The 22,058-nt window shown below is 39.3% G+C and overlaps 1 protein-coding gene across 1 annotated transcript in view; it reads right to left on the reverse strand.

Annotated features, from left to right (window-relative positions):
* ADARB2 (adenosine deaminase RNA specific B2 (inactive)) overlaps positions 1-22,058 on the reverse strand; it is a 470,823-nt gene that overhangs the window by 186,491 nt on the left and 262,274 nt on the right. The window lies entirely within an intron of this gene.

Consider the following 22,058-nt stretch of genomic DNA (forward strand, 5'->3'; position numbering starts at 1 on the left):
GGTTATGTTACATAAATTAACATGTATTTTCTGTTTTCAAAGGGCATAAGTCTATGACTGCATTACCTGAGTGATTGTCTGTACATATAAGCCTCACTTAATCCTCTCTGCAGCAATGCCTCCTGAGACTCAATGGTTTGGCTGAACTAAATGGCTGGGTTGGTGAAGAATGGGGTGGTCTGTGGGCTTCACTTTAAAACTGGTTTCTCTTTTCTATCCTAATGACTTGGACAGAAAGTACCCAGAGGTCTGAGAGGGGGGAAACATAAACTATTTCCCTCAGCCCAAATTAAGTATGGTGGGCAAAAGGGTTTTGGACAGGTGAGATGTGCCTAGCACGCCTTCCTCCAAAGAAGCCCTTCTTTTCTTTCTTTTCCCCCTAATGTGGAACATTGAAAAGTTAATCCCTGCCTTTTGTCATCTAGTAGTTATGGATTGAATGATGTCTTTTAACCCTTTTTGCCAAATCTGTTGCCCCCAGAACACAACAAGGATGCCAGCCTGTTAAACCAAGCACGCCATTGTCCGGAGACAGCCAACTGACCTGGAGTCTGCACGATCCTTCCCCATGTGGGAAGGCCACCCTCCCTTCCACACCCCCACTATTAATAGGGATTTCTGGACCCAAGGGTAGATAGGACGATGACTATGTCCAGCTTGAAGCAGCTAGAGGAGCTTGAGACCTTCGCTCATTGTCCTTTACAAGATTAGAAAGGGTCTTAATATCTGAGAGGGAAGGATAGTTATTTTTTATTGTTAAAATAATTAATTAATCACATATTTACTAAAAAAAAAAGACAGAGAGAAGAAGAAGAAGAATATATGAAAGGGTGTAGCGGGAAAGCTTGTATGTACGAACCATGGGTATGGACTTGGGGGGGGATTGCTGGGGGAGGGAGATGCTGGGTGAAGGGGAGTAAAGGGGAGAAAGTTGGAACTATTGTAACAATATAATCATTAAAATACATTAAAAAAAGAAAAATAAAAGAAAAGGGAGAAATGAGTCACATTTTGCATAATCAAGCTTTTTCCTTGATGTGCTACTTCTGGTTCACCCAGAGTGGCATGAGATATGCATTCACTGACTGTGTTACTTTCCTCTGAGGTTATTTGAAAAGAACATGGTGGAAAAAGTGGCTTGAGGCTTCATGCTCTAGCAGTGGACTTTTAGACTTGAGGCATCTGAATCTAAAAGCTGTTCTGAGGTAAGGAACCCACCACTCATGAAGCCTGGTTATGGGCCAATGTTTTCTACCAAAGCCCTGAACCTGTTCATGGAAACAAAGCCTCAGTTCCTGACCTCTACAGACTTGCCATCCAAGGTCAGCAAGAGGAGTGGAACATGGGACATCAAGGTATACAAAAGAATGATGATGAAAGATATATGGACTCAGGTCAGGAGGGCTATTTCACATCTTTCTGCTTTTCCATAAGGCATTCTGATACCATAGATGTATTTACAGAGACTGCTGTGTTAGAGTTGAGTGAGTGCTCATGAGTGAGGGGAAATCACTGTCAGCTCTTTCAGGACAGATAACCATCTAAGGCTTCAGGGGCAGGAGCTCCAGCTGGCAGCACATGCAGAACTGAACCCAACCTGGGATAGTCTACTGGGCGGTGGCATGTACCTGAGCTTCAGGTGATTATCTGGGCGAGGGCACTGAGCTCTCACACACTGTGATAATAACACTGGTGAAGAGGCAAACATCTTTCTAATAAAACCAGCTCATGGCCTCTAGTCATGGGTCTGTCACCCAGAAGAATAGCAACTGCAAGCCACTGAAACATGAGTGTATACCTTCAAAACTTGATGTAATTCCTCAGTTATTAAAAGATGACCAGCATACTCTGACAAATTGCAACAACAATGACCACTAATTTGTTAATGTTAACCAAAGAACACAGGCTCTACAGTTATTTGGACCAGAAGGAACCACTGGCCTTTCATAAGGCACTCACATTTAGGTGGTATCTGGAGTAGCAAGGGCATCAAACAGCAAACTCTGCCTACAGTTCACTTCCTTTCCCCTAGTTCATTCAGCTGATAAACAACAACCAAGTCTTCCTAAAAACAACCATTTGGAGCATGGTAGCAATAACACCCACCTTTTTGATATAGCTGACAAGCCCTGCAGCTAAGCAATGTTGTGAGATAGGCAGATTAAATTTGCCCCCTATGTTACAGAGCCTCAGAGAGGCATTCTGACTCCCGCAGCATATTTTGGAGCCTCCAGCCAGGACAAGCCCTCTCTCTCTGCTCTGAATCCCTTTGGTCTCTCAATAGTGGCCCATTTTCATCACCTGGCTCTAGCTTGCCTCTTCAGCTATGCCTCCTGTCATCTTCCCCATGGACCCCCTTAAACATTATAGTCCCCTGTGCACAGATTTGTGCTCCTGGCTGCACGCTATTGCTCATCATTGATCCTCCCATCTGAAAATTACTTCCCTCCTGTTCTCCATTACTCTGAGTCCCACTCACCCCTTAAAACCTAGTTCAATTCCCATGTCCTCACTGAGGAATTCCATGAGCCTTACAGAAACCTTTCTGTCCTCTCTCCTAAAACATTTATGATCTCAAGACTCCAGCTGGTCTCATACAATGCTTTAAAAGGTAGGCATCTCTCATATGTGTTCATTGTACTCAAGGAGACCCTGAGCTTCTTGAGGGGAAGAAGGGACTATTTTCGACTCATCTTCATATCTTATTAGCATCTAGTGGGGTTTTAAGTATATAGTAGGTCCTCAAAGACTTTTGTTAATTGATCTCAGAAGAGAAACAGAAGAATATTAAAATTTTTTGTGTGAATTTAGGAGGAAGAGGAGTCCAGGGCCAACTTTCTAACTACCTCATAATTTAGTGGACACTCTGTTTGCCTTCTAAGAGTAAGAAGAAATGGGTGTGTATGTTGGACTCACAGTTCTAACTCTCATGAGAGGTAGTAAACACACTTGTTTACTGACTTGTGCCACTGGAATATGTACAAATGACTTTGGTATGCCACCGGAGAGTTCTAGAAAAGGCCGGCCTAATTTTTCCTGGATCATATCCTAGGAAAGTTTCATACCTGGCAATAAGGCTATCTTCTTAACATGTTCATTTGATGCACATGTAAACCCAGGGATTTTTACTTCATAGCAGTGCATCAGGAGATGGAAAAAAATGAGAGGAAGAAAGGGAGAGAGATAAATAAAAAATAAAAGGCACAGATGGGGCTTGGACAGTTTCTCATTGCTGGTTCCATATGATAGAACTCAACACATCTGGTCGGCTACGAAAAGCATCTTTGCACTAATTTGTTTGTCAGTATCCATTGAGAGGACGATCTGTCATCCTGTCGCGTTTTGGTTGCCCCGAGATGTTTGAAGACAAGGCTAGCCACAAATTGGAACTGTGACCACTTGGGAGTGAGGGATGGAAATCACCAGCTGTTCTTAGGAACATCAACTGTGATATTTTTAAAGCTGAAATTTCAACCTAACCTCTACAAAGACATTTAGCAGCTGCATGAGAAAAGCTAATCACTGGACTTCGAGGTTGAAATTCCTCTTCATGTCCCGGTGTGTGTGCACTTATGTGTGTGCATGCATATGCATGTGAGTCCAGCCCTTATTACTGCCTGGAAAAACAGTAGAATGGGTAGTCAGACTTCAAAGAGAAGGGGACCTCTGTTTTGCTCCTGGGTATTTGAAGGCTTTGTGGTCAAAGGAAATATTGCTTTATTACATAATTTACTTTGGTTTATAGACACAAGAATTGAGATTTCATATGTTTCTTCATTTGCTTCCACGATGGTGTAATCTGGTCATGGTTGCCCTTCCTCATCTCATTGTACCTTGCTCACTACTTGCTTCTCAGGACATATTATGCTAAGCAACATTTATTTGTTTAAATAGCTTTCTCCCTGGATAAGTTTTAATCTTCCCAGACTACAGAGACTATGCTTTATCCTGGAATATAATAGATATACTCAACCAATGTTGTTTGGATTAAGTTAATTTAAATTTATATCTTTTGAGCGACATGTGAAGTGTGCTGATTTGTTATATTCAATGAGCTGCCTGCTATTCAGAGTTCCAATGATTCCTTTGCATTTTCCTCTCTCTTTACACATTTGGCAGGTCTCTGTTGTGGAAAATACTGGGCTCATTGTCCTTTGTGTCCCATAGGGAATGATATGTAGGGTCTCTGGGAGGTATAGCCTTTCTTTGCTCAGTCTGTTGAGGTTGCTAAGTTGTCTACCAATAAAAGCCAGCATTGCTCTTGACTTGGTGACCTATCCCTTTTGCCTTGCTCTTACTTCTCCACTTGTCAGGGTTGCTTTGTAACCTGAGTTACATCACTGAGTTGGATATTGTAATCTCTGAGATGACATCCTGGGTACAGTAGCACATGTGCTGGAAAAGGCTAGCAAACACCAACTCCTGCCAAAATCCAACTGTGGCCTTCCAACTGTAACTCAGCTGCCAGGGAAAAGATGTGCAAAAAAAGGAGGAAAGAGGAGGACTTGGTGTGCAGTGGAGTGGGTGAGGTGGATTCCCTGGAGCAGTTTTTCTCAGAAATGTTGAAACAGATTCTTAAAGCCCTTTTATCCCTTGCTTCAATTGTTAGGCAGGTCATTTGGAGGTAGGTCACCTTTGTCAGAAGGTTGTGCTTATATTTTATATTTGATCTAAAATGACAAAATAAAACGAATACAGTGTCATGCAAAAGAGCCCATGGTTTAAAAAAGTGGTGGTATTTTGGGCTCCCGGGCCAGGAGGATAAAGCCAAACAAGGCAGCAGGCAGATCACCCCACGGGACAGCAAGCCTGCAGGGTGCTGGCACCATTAGGGCAGGGCTGAGGAATTCTTTCAAATGTACAATTTTGTCATCTTTGAAGGAATCAGGCATTTCACAGTAGAGAAACAAACAAGGAGAAATTACTATCCTTCTTGGTATCAACCTTTTAAAATAATTTCCTTTTCCTTTTTCATTTTATTTTACTTTACCAGTGCTGGTATAAAATGAAAGACCTCCCCCACACAATGATTTGAAGAACAAATAAAATCTGTGAGAGCTCATATTTATCTTTAAAAATTGGAATAAAAACAGAAGGAAAGTCCTTTCCTGTCCTCCAAACACTGTGAGTCCCCTGATTTTGTCTTGCTTCCCCCACCATGTCCCCTAAGGCCCATTGTAAGGCGGAGGGAAAGAAGCTCAGCTCAGAGCCCACACTCCGAGGAGAAGGGGCAGAGTTTGTTATATTTACCACAGGAGGCACAGAAAACTCACAAAGCTGAGGTTCCTACTGTGAGTCAGAGCATGGAACCAAGGTCTGGCCAGAAGAAGCAGCAAGCCTGGGTGTGCAGAGAGACTGTTCCTGGTCATCTCTCATCTGTTCATACTTTGACAAGTTGTCCCTCTTATATATACCCTTATTCTCCTATCAAAATCTCAAATAGGCACCTTTATGTTGGACAAAATACAGAGGCGGCCAGCAACCTAAGACAACAAAGAAATAGTGGGAGCACTGGTCTGTCCTCCAGCAACTCCATCCTCAAGCCCTGCCCAAGAGGCCCTTAGTGGTGGGTCCCACCTGTCCTTTTCAGGTCACTGGAATGAGCCCTTCTCTCTCCCAGGCTCTAGGAGCTCTGAATGTACCTTCTCCAGCTGCCCACTTGTTGCTGGCTGTACACATGTGAAACAGTAAGAGTTACCAGTAACTGGGTGAATTCTCCCAACAACCCTGTGAAGAAGGTAATTGAGACCCTGAGAGTCATTTGTTGAGTGTCACCCAGCTAATAAGGAGAAAACCCAGGTCACATCAATCCAAGCTTGTTGATTTCCTGTTTGGGTCCCTTATTCTAACATAAAAGGGTTTCTGTAGCCTAATTCAAATTTTCCTTTAAGAAGAGAGTTCTCTTATTGGAGAGTTCACAATTTCTGCATTGTTCTTCAGCAGACATGAGATGCTTGATGTTTGCCAAGGGAGTCAGAGCTCTATCCCATGATACTGGCTGTGTCTGTGTCTTATCAGAGGAGTCTGGTTTTGCTGTTGTTGATGATGATGAGTTGCTTATGGTCTCATTCCATTACACTGAACAATAGCTATTTGCTTATCCTGTTGTGTTCCTGTCTGTACAGATGTACAGCTCAAATAAATTATGTTGAAATTATAATGAAATGACAGACTTAAGCCCCAATGTATCAACAATTACCTTAAGTGTAAACAGTCTAAAACACCAATTATTTGACAGAGATTGGTAGAGTAAAAATAAAATAAAACCATGATCCAACAATATGCTATTTATGAGACACTCATTTCAGTTACAATGGCATAGGTAAGTTGAAAGTAAAAAGAAAGAAAAAGATACCATTGACTATTAACCTAAAAAAAACAGGGGTGCCTATATTAAAATCAGGTAAAGTAAACTCTATAGCAAAGAAAATTATCAGAGACAATGATGGAAATTACATAATAGTAACAGGATGACTCCACTGGGAAGACATAATCATTCTAAATGTGTATGCACTAAACAAAAAGCATGAAAATACATAAAGCAAAAACTGATAGACATGAAATGAGAGATAGACAAATCCAGAGTTATAGCTGGGGATGTCAACTTCCCGCTCTCAGTAATTAAAAGAACTACTAGACTGAAGTTCAGCAACAACTTAGAGGAGCTGAACTACCCCATCAATCAACAGGAGCTAATTGATATTTACAGAAGATCACCCAACAATACAGACCATGCATACTTTTAAGTGCCCATGGGACATTCACTGAGATAACTATATACCATAAAAATGAATTCAAGACCATACACTGTAAAACCACCTCAATAGATTTTAAAGAATTGAAATAATTGAAAGACAATAAGAAAGTCTCCAGACACTTGGAAATTAAACAAAACATTTTAAAATAACCCATACATCAAAACAGAAGTCACATAGAAAACAAAAGTACATTGAACTATATAAAAATGAAAATACAACATCACAAAATAAGTAAGATGCAGCTAAAGCTGTGCTAAGAGAGAACATTTTAGCCCTAAAAGCTTACATTGGAAATGAGAAAATGTCTCAAATAAATAAGGTCATATTTTAGTAAACTATAAAAACAGAAAAACTCAAAGCAAGAAGAATAAAATGATAAAGATAAAATGTCAAAACAAGAAAACAGAGACAATCAATGAAACAAAACTAGTTCATAAAAAAATCTTTAAAACTGATAAATATCTTACAAGACTTAGGAAAATAGAGAGAAATGCCAATAACCAATCTCAAGAGTGAAACTGGTGATATCACTACATATCCTGTAGTCATTAAAAGGATAATAATGGAATATTACAAACAATTTTATGTCCATAAACCCAACAGCTTAGAAAAATGGTTTCTAGAAAACTACAAACTACAAAAATACAATCAAGGTGGACTCACTAAACCTATGGTCTTATAACCACTGAAGGCCTGTAATTATTAAAACAAATAAACTTGTAATTAAAAGCCCCAAAATAAGTATTTATTAACCCTCTGAGATACTTCAGATTTGGTCAGGTACTAGTACTTTACATCCTCATAACTCCTACTCTTTGCCTTTATAGCACTTATCACAATTCATAACACCATATTTGTTTATATGGTTAGTTTATTGAAGCTTCCTTGTTTTAATTCTGTTAATTCCATGACTATGTTATCTTAGTCACTGTGTGTCCCCAGCATAATGTTTGATACCTCAAGGGTTATGTACAGCTATTAAAAGAATTAACAAATAATCCCTTGGGATGATAGAAACATAAATGTTAGATTGGCTTATTTAAGTTATGACATATTCAGAAATTGATTGAGAATATTTAAACTTATTTTGTTTAACTTACCAGTGTTTTTGTCATTGGCAAATGTTAACTGGAACAGTCACTCCAGCTAGTTAGAGAAAAAGTAGCTGGAGTTAAGAAGGAAGCACATGGCCTCAATTCTCTAAAGTTTTATAAAAAACTGAGTTTTTCCCTCTCTTTTCATGAAGCCTTAGCTATTTACTGATCTTTCCATTCACTTACTTCTCCAAATGAAAAGTCTTAAGTCACAGAGTTCCAAGTCTCTCTAAGGAAGGTCAAGAATGTTCATTTTCTTTGGCTGGCAGCCTAACCTTGCTGTCTGGCTCCTGTTGGAGGTTTAAGAAAATTTATTAAAAAATAAATGAAAAGATCCCAAGGATTCCATTTTCTCCTTTGTTTCACATTTTTCTTGATTATTGTTCTGACTGAGTCAGTCACCTTGGGGTAGACCATGCAGACTCCCAAGGTCAAGAATGGGTCTTTCTGCTGCTCTCTGTTGTGTACCAGAAGCTCACACAGCAAGAAGGTCTTCAAGAAAACATTGTGCATGAATGAAGAAATGGCTGAGTGAGCAATCAATTTTAAAGGCAGTCCTATATAGTGATAAACTAGCTGATATACATAATTAAAAAAAGCAAAGAAACAAGTAAACAAACAAAATAGCCCTCTGCTTTCTAACTCAGCCAAGTTTAAAAATGTATTGTTTTATTTCCCATCTGGTTTATAAAGAATTCAAGCTGGTATTTCAACTCTGATGTAAGTTTGAGAATGGCAGTTATTATAACCAAAGATGAAACAAAACAGAGGATAGTGAAAGAAGCTATGTAAGGGATAGGTGAATATCAAGAAAGGGAAGAAACAAGGTAACCATGATCATGACATCCTTTGAATGAAGAAGTCTGAGTTAAGACTGACATATCTCATGAGTCCCCAAGTACAATTTTCAAGGAGGCAAGTGCAGGTCTTTAGAATGTCTTGTTCTTGTTGCTTAAACAGACCAATTAGAGACCATATGGTTTGTGATAGATTTTAAAATGCTTTGAGAGGCAGAAGAGGAAAGACCAATAAGTTATGCTACCAGGGAATTGGATTAAAATACACAGATTACCTGCTCCATGCAGGTTTCATTAATTCTTATAACTACCCTGTGAAGAAAATTATAATTCCTATTTTACAGATGTGAAAACCGAGGCAGCATGGTTAAGTCATTTGACCAAGTTCACAAGGATGATAACTGGAAGGGTCCTGACCCAGCTCTGTCTGAAGTCTTCCCTCAGGACCGTGTGCTACTGACCATGACTTAGCATCAGTACAGTTCCCCCATTTCACTGGTGGGGGAAAGTTCCAGAAGGAGAACACAGAAGGTTTGAAATACAACACAGAGATAACTTAAAGAATGGTAGTGGGTAGTTCTATTTGTGTGTGTAGAATGTCTGGAAAATTTAAATGATTCCTTGATAACTTTAATAATTCTATAAGTACAGCTCTAAAGTAAATTTGGAAAATGAATAAAATTTCACTCATGTGAGCTTCAGTTAACCTCACATGGCAACATGACTATTATACTGTTAACTATGATCTTAATTAAATGTGCAAGTATTTAATCCCTTGACAAATTGATGCATATTGGACAGACACTAAAGAAGAACATGGCTATTTAATATTTAGGTACTAATTTTTTTTGTAATCAGAAAGGAACCATTAAAATTATCAAGAAGATGTTAAGCAAACAGTGTGGATTTTGAATTAAGCTATTAGATTGAGAGTAAACTGATAGTGAGAGAAGATTTAAGGTAACATAAGCAGGTGATGTTACAGAGACAGTATCAGAAATTCCCATTTAAAAGTAATTTGGAAATGTTTTACTTGCTGCTGTTTTTATCTCCTTAGATGAATATATTCAGCAAATCTTCCCCAAGGGCCTTCTCTATGCCAGGGCTCAGCCCCTGCTGGAGTGCCAGAGGTGAGCCTCAGGGCTCTGTCTGCTGGGGAAAGTCACATACATGAAAAATTATAATACAATATCACCTGTTACTGCAGCTCACCTGGGAGACCCTGAGGGTACAAAGGACAGGCCCATAGCCCACCTTGAACAACGACTGGGGTGCTTCCAACCAGAGGTGTCCTGGGCTGCTTCCAACCAGAGGTGTACTGGGCCATGGGGCATCTTGGAGTAGGTGGAACAGCAGGATGGGCAGCACTGGTGCCTAGGCAAGTGGCTGCTGGGCCATGGCATCTAAGATGTTGCCTTTGTGTGAAACTAATTTGAGGAGTTTCTTTTGAATAGAGGTATAACTGATATATAACACTGTATTAGTTTCAGGCATATGATTTGATATTTGTATACACTGAAGTGATCACCACAGTCTTCATGTCCAAAGGCTTTTTACAGGAAGTTATAAAAGCCTTCATCCTCTCAGGGTATTTCTGGTAGAAAAAGCTTGTTAAATATTCTATAATCTGCCTGCTGTGAAAACTATGGAGATTTTTTTTCTTTGATGTCCCTGCACTAGGCCTTCTGAGCCACCTCTATTGAGCCCTCACTCGGACAGAATTCTGTGCACTACTTAAAAGAAAAAAAAAGACCTGAGCTGTAGCATGGCCCCACACCTCTTGGACAAGACATTGTTGCTTGTATCATTTGTCCGCAGCTCATGACTACAGCAAAGGCACTTGTCACTGGGCGACACTCCTGCCTCCCACTCAACACTCCCCATCACAAACAGGAGATGGGAACCCACACCATGAGGACTGGCTTTAGAGAAGGTTCTAGTCTACACATCATCCAGAACTGGAAAGTTACCAAAATGTGTAATAATGCTTTCAGAGAAAAACTATTTTATAGGGAGAGGGAAGGATGGCCTTTGTAATGAAGCCTCTTCAGTTAGGGCATGTGGCCACCTTTCTCCCTAGGTAATTGTTTTCTTACCCAAACACATGAGCTGACGTGAATGAAGTTAACTACAAACTAGAGAAGTCAGGAGGGTATTTTAGGTCCAATCGCTAGCCATCACCTTTTGTCATACAACTTCATTCTGTGATAGAAACACCTCTATACAGTTCTTATTTTGTGTGTGTGCATGAGTGCATGCATGTGTCCAGCATGAATAACTTTATTCACACATAGCAACTTCTCAGAAACCACTTATGTTTATCAACTATTAATTTTATAGAATTTTACAAAATGGAGAACCATTATCAGGGAAACCTACGATTTCCTAACAGCTATTATTTTTGTATTCCTTTTGTAATTAGCCCATATTCCTTTTTGTTTTAAAGAAACTCTTTGCTGATTTTCAGCAATCATATTTATTTCTTGTGCTTAAACACTGGTGATGTCAGTGGCTTAAAAGGCAATTATGCCTGGCTTTTTGTTCAAAAGCTACTTTGATATTATGAAAAATAATATGTGACAACATTAGGATTGGAATTTGGTTATTCTTCACATAATACTTAGTGATATTGTAAACACCTTTACAACATTAAGTTATGAATGCACTTATATAGTGAACACAATTTTTATTTTCTAAAAATTTGCACTTTCCAAAGCTTTTAGAGAACAGAACATTAAAAGATGTTAATGCACAGAGATGCATCTAGATTTCCTTTGGGGAGAAACTGACTTAACTGCCATTTCAAGTTTTATATTCTTTCTCTAAATACATGATTTCATTTAAATAAAACGGTCTTATTTTCTTGTGATGAAAATTCATCTGCTTCATGTAACTCTGATGTATCCTGATTTATCATCGACTATATTCTCTTTCAAGGAGAATATTCTTCTTATGACATTATGCAAGAATCCTTACATTTCTTAGTCTTTGGCATTTTCTATTAATCTCACTCTACTTGTGTTCATGCTGTTTGGGTAAAATATTAGAAATATATAGTAGCTACATATTTGGATAAATACAATTGCAGAAATTAATGTATTCTGTCCACCTGAGTGAGCCTGTCTATTGAATGCCATTAGCTGTGTGACAGGACTCTCAGGGAGTAAAGAAGCATTTTCACTGGAGAGAGGGATGATATTAGAATAGTTCCTTTTCCATCCTCCAGGAAAAAACATACACAGTCTGTTAAAATAAATTTTAGATATTGTTTTTGTAAAAGATGTAAATAAGAAAACTCTTTTTGTACAAATAAGCACACCCATATATGTATTGTGGACCCCAAGAAAGAAGATACCTACTAGAAGGGCTCTCGGTGACTAACAGGGTTCAAATTTAAAAAAAGAGAGTCTAGTAGCCATTGGGGTCTCTCAAGAAAATTGCACTTCAGGGAAAAGCCTGCACTAACTGCCTGCCTCTGTACTGAACTGATTGCCTGCTCTGTTTTCCTGTCATCTGAGCCAGACCTAATATAGGAGTTCCTGGAATCCTATTTCAACCAAAAGGATCAAGGCTGTCCCCATCCAATTGGAGCTATGCAACTATATTCCCATCAGCATCTTTAATGACCAATCAGATCAGCTCAATTCTGACCAATCAGAACAGTGCCTTTTGGACAAATCCAAACTGCAAGGACTTGGAGTCCTCATTTGCATGAGGACAGACCAATCAGGGACCAGGGGCAGGAACTTCTGTCTATATAAGCCAGCACTCTCTGGCTCTGGGAGGGTAATTTTCATTTCCACTCAACAGTGTATTTCTTCAGCTGAGCTGAAACGCTGAAGAAGTCTCGTTAGAGCAAAGTGGAGTGGACCAGTGCAGGCCAGAGCAGACCAGAGCAGAGCAGAGATATCTAGCCAGAAAGGGACCTGGCCCCAGGGCTGCCTCAGAGCTGTGCTATTTCCACAGTCATGCTTTATCAAAACTGAGCTGTTTTGTGCTGAATAAAATTTCCTTCTTCACTGCACCCCAAATTGGGTGTTCCTATTGACATTGAATGGGCACCAATGATTATCAGTTGGCAATATATACGGTTATAATTTATAGATATATACATAGTTTGAGTTTATATATAATTACTATATATATATTATAATATTAACCTATGGGGTTATAGTTTATATGTGTATATATACACATATACATACATATATATATATTTATAGTACAAATACTTGTACATTAGAAGCCACTCCCCAGCACAAGGACATTTACAGACAGACCTGCAGCCATTGATTTATAAGCAATCTAAGTCAGTTTCCCTTGAGCAGCATTGTGTGACCCACACTGGGCTGATATAAAAGATGCTGATGTAGAAGATGTGTTAAAATAAATTTCTAGGCCCAAGATGGAGCATATCCTATTTGGAATGCCATGTCAGCAAATGGCAACTTAGATCACTTTTGTGTCCCTGTAAATGATGGGCTTGACCAGAGAGGCAGGGTGTCTAGTTGGCCAGTCCCCAAATGCCAGGTCAGCTCTGGGCTCTATATTTCTTTTCTGGTTCCTTCTCACCCTGCCAAGGCTGACTGTGTGGCTCTAGCTGATCAAAGAATTTTCTGTTTGTCTCTTTTCCGTTTTTTACTCTTTATCCTATAAAACCTTCCTGCCTTTCATGCATTTTGCTGTTCTTAGATTGGAGACTGTTTCTTTCATGAAGTGTTTATATCACCTAAATTGTCATATTTAATAATTTTTTAACAGATGTATATAAAAATACCTCCGGACTTAAGAAATTTGAACTTTGAGAGACGATGAGTCACTTGAGCAAGTTGGAAAGTTTTAATGGCAAGAAATATATGAAGGAGAGAGTATTCAGAATGCATCTGAGTGCTGGGAAAGGCCTCACTCTGTACGTACATGGGTCCTGGGGGCAGTAGGAGGTTTCCCACAGTGATTGTGTGTCCTGTGGCCAAGTGAGAATTTCAGGCTGGAGCTACAGTGGGATCAAAAGCTTGGAGGTAAAAATTGACATGGAATGTGCCAAAAAAAAAAAAAAGGAAAAGAGAAGATTAAAATGGACCAAAGCTAAGATACCTGTTGTAATTTGAGTTAATAAGTATTGAAATGATTCTATTTAGTTATTCTGAACAAATGCTCATACAGTTCTTATTTTTGAAGACAATTATAACAATAATAGCTAACGTTTTCCTGAGCCCTTTACACACATCTCAGTGAACGCTCACATTTCATCCTTCCTATGAGGTTGGTATTACTTTTCATGTATACCAAATCAATCATTTAAATTTATTTTCATAAAATTTTAGGTTGTACTATTTTTTCTGTGACAACTTATTAATGTTGTAATAATAGAAAGGGATTTCAATAGCAGTTGGAATGTTGACACTTCTGATGCTAAGTAACTTGTGCAGATGGTCTCCTTTAATTTCCCAAACTGACACTGAAACAGCATGTTAGTCTCTGTGCTTTGCACATTTGAATGAATTGAGTTCAGAGAAATTAAGTAACTTGTGCTTATTCTGTTATTCTGAATTCTCTTTCCATACTGTAAAAATAACAAGAAATAGTCATTGGATTTTATGTTGCAAGTCAGTTCATAAGAAAATGGTATATATACCCAACACTCTGGCAATAATTAACATTTAAAAAACAAAATTCAGATAAATAGTAGACTGACTTTTAAACAATGCATGCTAAAAATATCACTAAAAATTTGAGCATTTATTTTAAAAAATATTCTTGAAATAGGATCTTTCTATAACTTTTTCATCACTACGAGGTCTGTACAGAGAGTCCAGCCATTGTTAACATAATGAGAATGGTTTGCGTGACATTGATGTAAGCTGGCAGCCAAGGAGAGAGGACTGCAATGTGCATACATGAACAATGATGAGTTCACTGGAATAGTCAGTGGGGGTGGTAGATGCTGTTGAGTGAACATATGTACTGTGTGGCTATCACATTCAAAATGACTGAGCGGGTAGAGCAAAAAATCTGCATCAAATTTTGTGTTAAGCTTGAACATTCTTCCGCAGCAACTATTTGGATGATTCAAAAGGCTGCAGCTATGGGCAACTGGTCAATGGCAGCTTCATCATGACAATGTGCCCTCTCATGCATCATGTCACATGCAGAGTTTTTGGTGAAACATCAAATCACCCAGGTGACTCAGCCACCCTAGAGCCCAGATTTGGTGCCCTGTGACTTCTGGCTTTTCCCAAAACTAAAATCACCTTTGAAAGGGAAGAGATTTCAGACCATTGATGAGATTCAAGAAAATACGACAGGGCAGCTGATGACAATTGGGAGAGCTGTGTGACATCCCAAGGTGCCTACCTTGAAGGGGACTTAGGCATCATTGTTTAATGTACAATGTTTGTTTTATCTTGTAACTGCTTCAATAAATATCTTTATTTTTTTTGTTATATGGCTGGATACCTTCTGGACAGACCTTGTATGAAATGAAATACTCTATAAGGATATTATTTTAAGCTAATGAAATTTACAAATGTAAATTATCTAATATCTGGATTATTCACAGTTTCAGGAATAAACAGAGATTCATAATTTCTCTTTATTGCCCTGACCCAATAGGTATGTTTCTTTCCTCCACAAAACCTTCTTGTGTGTTACAAAAGTCATGGGCTTCGCTCTTGGTTAGGCTAGGTTTCCTAAGGTCCTCTTGTAAACTTCCATCCAGTTATGTCTTGTCTGTGCCACCACAACTAAATATTTTCCCACAGGAGTTTGTGTTTTAATCTAAATTTTGTGTTTTAATTTAAATTTTAATCTAAATTTCAAATTTCTTCTGTGTTCATGTGTGCTCATGTTTCCTGTTTTAGATTCTGAGCCACAGCACAGGCCTGTAGAGAGAGCTGTGCAATGCTTGAGGCTGACTGAAAAACAAAAACAGAACACAGGAAACCAAACATCTTCATGTAATAGCTACTCTATGGGTTCAAATAACGATAGTGTTTTTCTAGGCTCACCCCTTCGCTAGCCTACTGACAATAAACATTTTCATAAAATGAAAGAATCAGTAGCTACCCTCTTGAGAATAAAGCATTCACTACTTGTGAAATTACATGAAAAGATCAATAAGAACTCAGTCAAACATTATATTGTATATGATAAAAACACAGAACAAAGTTTAGTTTAACACTTTGTGTCTTTTAATTTTTTTTCCTTACAAATCTCATAAGGGCAACAAAGAGAACTCTGACCTTGTACATGATAGAAATGGATCAAGAGAAGCTCAAGGGGAGAAGCCATTTGGAGCTCAGGGACAGAAACAACAAAAGCAAGGAAAATGGGCAAACGCAGTCATCCAGTCTAGAAAGTAAGCGCATCAGGCTTATACCAAGTAAAAGCAGCAAAACCACAGCGAGGAGGAGCAACACACCTCAGCTTGGACAGCTGAACTGGAAAACCTGTGATGGGAATCTCTGAAGAGAAGTGCATGGGAGACAAAAAGAAAACAACTTTTCAGGATGAGACCAAGAGCACACTAATTAAAAATTTTCCCTAAGTAGGCATAAACCAATGCTGAAATCACTCCCAAACCAAAGCTAATCTCTGTCCTCTTCTTGGGACTTATTTTCCCTATAAGAGTCCTTCTTCTATCCTATGAGACATGTTAGAAATCCAGAACCCATAATCACTTATGCTATAGAGTCTTCTTTGCCATTTACTATCCCTCAAAGCTCATCTGTCCTTGTTTTTTTTTTTTTTTTTTTTCCGTATTATACAAGGTGACTAAGTCTTACATGGACATGATATATTCCTTTTGTTCAATGCCATATAAGTTCTGGTCTCTCATATATAACAACTTCTTTGATTCCCCTAAAAAACTATACCAATACTTGAATTTAACCATGTCCCTCAGCCTTTTACCTTTCCAGCTATCTATTGGAGCAATTGTCTTTGTGTTGACTGTTTGGATAGGACAGTTCAGAAACATAATTGACAAAACTCTGCAGCAGGTCACTCAATATTTGAGGGGAAACAGAAAACAGGTGAAAATTCTATGAGCCCCCCCTTTTTTTGACATTATAGTCTCCAAATTGGAATCTCTGTCACTCTTATGGTAAGATCCTAAGTTTGAATGGACATTTCCCAGGAGACTTGTGAAGAATGGCCTGAAAGTTACAGGGACACTATGCTGCTCATTGAAATTTCATAATGTAGGATGGGAAATGAGAGGGAGGGTGAGAAAAAAATGTGAAATTATTAAATTAATGCTTTGTGGTGTCATGGAGCAGGATATGAACTCTAAAATTATAAACTGTGTTTCTGCTCTTCTACTTTCTGGACAAAATTCCTTGGACAAGTCATTTAATCTCTTTGAGCCATTGCTTCTCCATTTCTAGTGTGGAAATACTATTTTTTTATTATTGCTACTTTTATTTTTATTATTATTGTTGTTTCAGATTGTTGTGAGGATGGAAAAGGACTTTGCAAACTACACAAATAGTATACAAAGATCACTATAATAGTACAATAGTAATAAGGATAAAAACAGTCTTTATTACAATGAACAAGCTACTGTTCAAAGGACATTATATGTATTCATTCATTTAAGCCTTACAGTAACTTTGTTATTTTTATTTATTATTTATAGATTTATTATCATTACTGCCATTTTGCAAAAGAGCAAACTGAGGCAGAGATATAAATAACACACCTCAGGTTTCCCATCAGTGACTGGGTGCTGGGGTTGGCACCCAGGCTACCTGGCTGAGTCCTGTCAGGGTAGCTGTGCTGCAGGGGTTGGTGTTGGGCACGAACTCAGAGACATGGGTTCATGGTCCTGCTGCCAGTTAACAGCTGTGCCATTCAGGGGCAGTTACTTAAACTCTCTGAGCTAGAGTTTGTATATTTGTTAAATAAATAAAGTAACAAATTATATCTATCTTACAGTGTTCTTATGAGGGTTAAATGTTTATGTATGTGAGTGCACCTGTTATAGTGTTTGGTTCATGATAGATTTGATAAGTGCTGCTTTCTCATGTATTTTTGCAATCTTTTTCTTTTTTTTTTCATTCCCTAGTACTTCTTTCAAAGTACTTGACTTATACCCAGGTAGGGTTGATTGTCTCAGAAGGTTTCAACCTATGCAATTGTTAAATATCCTATTTCATTCTTCCTTTTAATTTAATTACAGCACTTGGTTTCTTTAAGTTTATGGCTTCATTAAGGAAATATTTGAAAATTGATTGTTTAATCACTTAACTGTAAAGCATGAATGGAACTTCTTAATTAAAGCAAGTTTGTAAAAGTTTAAATATAATTTAAATGGCAGGTTTACCCAGAGCATCTTAATGGTGGGAACACATTAAGTATCTTTTTTTAAAAAAATAATTTATTTATTTGTTTATTTATTTTTAGAGAGAGGGGAAAGGAGAAAGAGAGGAAGGGAAACATCACTGGGTGGTTGCCTCTCACTTGTGCCCCTAACTGGGGACCTGATGTGCAACCTAGTTATGTGCCCTGACTGGGAATCGAACCAGAGACACTTGGTTTGCAGGCTGATGCTCAATCCACTGAGCCACACCAGCCAGGGTCCACATTAAGTATCTTTGGATAAACAGGTTGGCAGGATGGACTCAGAGCAATGCATGGAGTAAATTAGGATTGTTTAGGGGAAACCCATAGTGCTAGAAGTTGGGAGAGCAGGGCACTTGCTCTGCATCTACAAATATTTGAGATTATCCTCTTTGGGTTTCAGTTTTCTATAAAATGAGATTTTTATACCTCTTTCTAGAATGTATTTTGAGGATCAGGTGATTTTCCTTTGTGGCCCATAGCAGTCAACAACCTCCCGGCTCTCAGGTGGAGAAGAAAGGCCATGCCACAAAGATGTGCTATGGACTGAATGATGTTAGGAAGTGGGGCCTCTGGGAGGTGATGAGGTCATGAGGGTGGAGCCCCCATGATGGGATTAGTGTCCTTATTAAAATACATGTTTCTTTCTTTGCTCCCCATCATGTAAGGACACAGCAAGAAGACGTCGCTATGAACCAAGAAATAGGGTCCTCAGCAGACACTGATTCTGACTGTGTCTTGGTCTTGGACTTCTTGCCTCTAGAGCTGTGAGAAATAAATGCCTGCTGTTTAGAAGCCCCCAGTCTGTGGTGTTCTTTTAAGCAGCTCCAGTGGACTGTGACAGGATGTCACTGTAGTTCTGACAGGGAGAACAGAATAGGGTGAGAGTACAGGGGTCCAGCTCTATGACTTACTTCTGCATTTTTGAGTAAAGAGAAATCATGTCATTTTGATTTAAAGAAAGGGAGCGGTAAAAACATACAGGTTAAAATTGATGTTGTTCAGTTGTCAAAAGTGAGAGGTAATTATATGCTCTGTGGTGTTAGATACACAAACTATAAATGTTCAAAACCATTAAGAAAAGTAATGCAAATGGAGCCACTCTAAAATGGAACCAGAGCTGCCATCTTGGAGGAACTGCCTTGCACATTCTATGCCTCAATCCTTTGGATTATTGAAAGAGGGCAAAATAACCTCTGCACTGGACCTGAGCAACATTGTTTCCCAAGAACTGTTTGCAAAGATAACAGGAAAGCAGATACTATGACTACTGGACTGATGATCATTGCATTGTTTAGAATTAGCATCACCATGCTAGATTATCTGTTATCTGCACCAATAGCAGTGTCTTCCTTTTATGGATGTCATCGGTTTCCTTTCCTTTCTTATAAATACCCATTGTCTTTGTCTCCAAATTAGAACATTATTTGGGCTCCTGATTGAGTGCTTTCCAAATAGCTATTTTTATTGCTCTCAAATAAATGCTTGTTTCCTCTCACTTTGAAAGACTTTTATTTTTAGGAAAATATGTGAGCCATGTTGGAGAGTATGTATGACAATGGCCATGACAAGGTGCAGGGGAGAAGATGAGCTTTGGGTTGACATGTTCTCTCTGCCTCCATTTGCAGCAGACTGGTTTGGCCCTGTCCCCAGACAGGAGGGTGTTGGGCTCATTTTGTCTGCTGTTCAGAGCCCTTCAACAGAAGACTGCAGTGGACAGTGGCCACCAGATGTCTTCAAGCCATGATGTCCAGCTGTGTCTTAGCTCTGAGAGGACCATTGGTGATGTAGTGGAATAGAGTAACTTTCTAACATTCATCCTGGTGGAGCATGTGACCAGCAGATGGCGACAATATCTTCTTGAGATGTGGGACCTTGCCTCAAACTGGCCAACCTCAAAGCTTACCGAAAACTGGGAGATTTATGGTTTTAACTCTGACTTCACATTGAAAAGGAACACTAGACTTTATGCCTCTAGGGGACCTAGAGGCCCTATTTTAAATCCAGGTTGATGACAAACATTATTTTCTTAATAGGAAGATGGCCCAATAGTAGCAATTAAGAACTAACTGACTCAGTGTACCATATGGCTTTTCAGTTCATTTCCTATTTTAAAAATCTAGAGCCTATCCTCAGAGCTCTGAAAAGTAAGATTAACACAGTAGAATATTATTTGTCAACTGACATAGAATATCACAAGCCACCAGGTGGGCTGTGTGTATTCCTGTTAGACTTCTTGTCCAGGTGGGTTTTATGTGTCACTGGACCCAGCACTAGCAATTATTAGCCTCATGGGGAAGCTACAAGCTTCACTTGAAAACAAAAGAACAGCAGAAACAAAAAACGGTAAAAACAAACAGGAAATGAGTGGTGGTATCCTCACCATGTGAATAAATTTTCTCATACAAAAACTGGTGACTTGCTTAGTTCACATTGTGGGGCCAAGGGAGGCATGGGGAAGTACTCATAAAAGTAATATTTACAGGGTTTTAATAAGAAAAATACAGGTTCACAATCCACAGAAACATTCCGGGGGAGTTGTGCAGTGTTCTGCCAACTCCTCAGTTTCTAACCATCCAGGAGTCCTGGCTCAGGCAACCAGCAGCTCCAGTGTGGTCCAGCTGTCCCCTCCTTACTCATGCCCTACCTTCCCCAAACACTGCCCAGGACTGTGACACCCACACCACATGACATGCAATTACACAGCCTAACATGATGCTCCAGAGAGCAGGCTCTGGGCCTGCATTAAGCTCGTGTGTGGCCCTTACACGGGAGCGAAGGACAAGGCATCCCGGGCTTTGACAGCTGCCTCTGTCTTTGATCTAGACATCAATCTGGATAAGACAAAACCCATCTCACCTGAAGTGCCTCGTTTTCTTTATTTCCAAGAACAGTTTGCCCCATATACTATTGTCAATCACTGTCATGTTCCCAAACTTGCCTGCTGCTTTGCCCTCACTCATTGCTTCCTTCCGGCCAGTATTCCCCTTCATTCCTTGCTTTTCATACTTGGATCCTGTGCCCTACCCTTCATCATCAATATTAGCCAGCTCCCTGCCTGCACGGTGTTTAAATGTGCTCAGTTTATCCCAAAGTAAAAAACTTAAAAAGTTACATTCCATTGATCCTCTCTCAACTTCTCCTGTGACCTCCGTTTCTTCTCATTTATCGCCTTCTGTGACCCACTACACTAGCAGGTCAAACCGCTCTGTGAAGGAGTCTTAGAGGAGAAATCAGACTCTTATCCAAAGAGAATTCCCAATGGAGAAACCTAATGGAACACACATAAAATTAGGTCCTTGTTAGCAGAAATTAAAGGTATTATATAGAAAGAGGGGACTCAGTGACCTAGCCCTGGGTGTTTTGGGGCAACGTAGTTCCTGCAAGATTGAAATGTAGCTGGTTTCTCCAGGTCTAATTTCATTTCTATGAGGTCTAATTTCATTTCTATGAGGCACTCAGAGATTGAATTAAGAACTTCACGGATCCCTAATTTAGATAAACCCTTAACTATTAACCTCCAATAATGTCATCATTTCATTGAGTAGAAGAGAAAACATGGGGTTGAGTTCAGTTAGCCAAGGGTGTGGATATGCAGGCCTCTGCATTCTAATTGCATCTCACTGACCTTGATGGATGCCATCAGCTGGGAAAAGGGCTCATGACTCTGATGATTGTTCTGGAGGTGGATGGGGCTTTGTCTTTCTACAAAGAGCTTTGAGAGAAACATCTGTGCAGAGTACACAGGTGAGGAGGGCGAGGGAAAAAATAAGCCTGTTCCTTCATTGGGAGGAAGGAATTCTTTATGCAAAACTTTGATTCTCAGTTATAAGCCCATTTCTCTTTCTGCCCTAAAATATTGGTGATGAGTCAACACCTGGGTGTGGCCCCTGGGTCTCAACACATTGAAGACCCTTGGTGGCAGCAGAGAACTTGCCTCAGTGGTTCCATCTGAAAGGCCAGAACATGGGGTGATCATCTGCCACCCCATCACTGGTCAAGGGCTGTTGAGTGGATGGGTTAGGAGGTATTATCCCCCTGGAGCCACTAACTGGTTTGTCTGAAAT

This window comes from Furipterus horrens, unplaced genomic scaffold, assembly GCF_987537825.1.
Source record: "Furipterus horrens unplaced genomic scaffold, mFurHor1.1.pri manual_scaffold_2, whole genome shotgun sequence".
NCBI lineage: Eukaryota > Metazoa > Chordata > Mammalia > Chiroptera > Furipteridae > Furipterus > Furipterus horrens.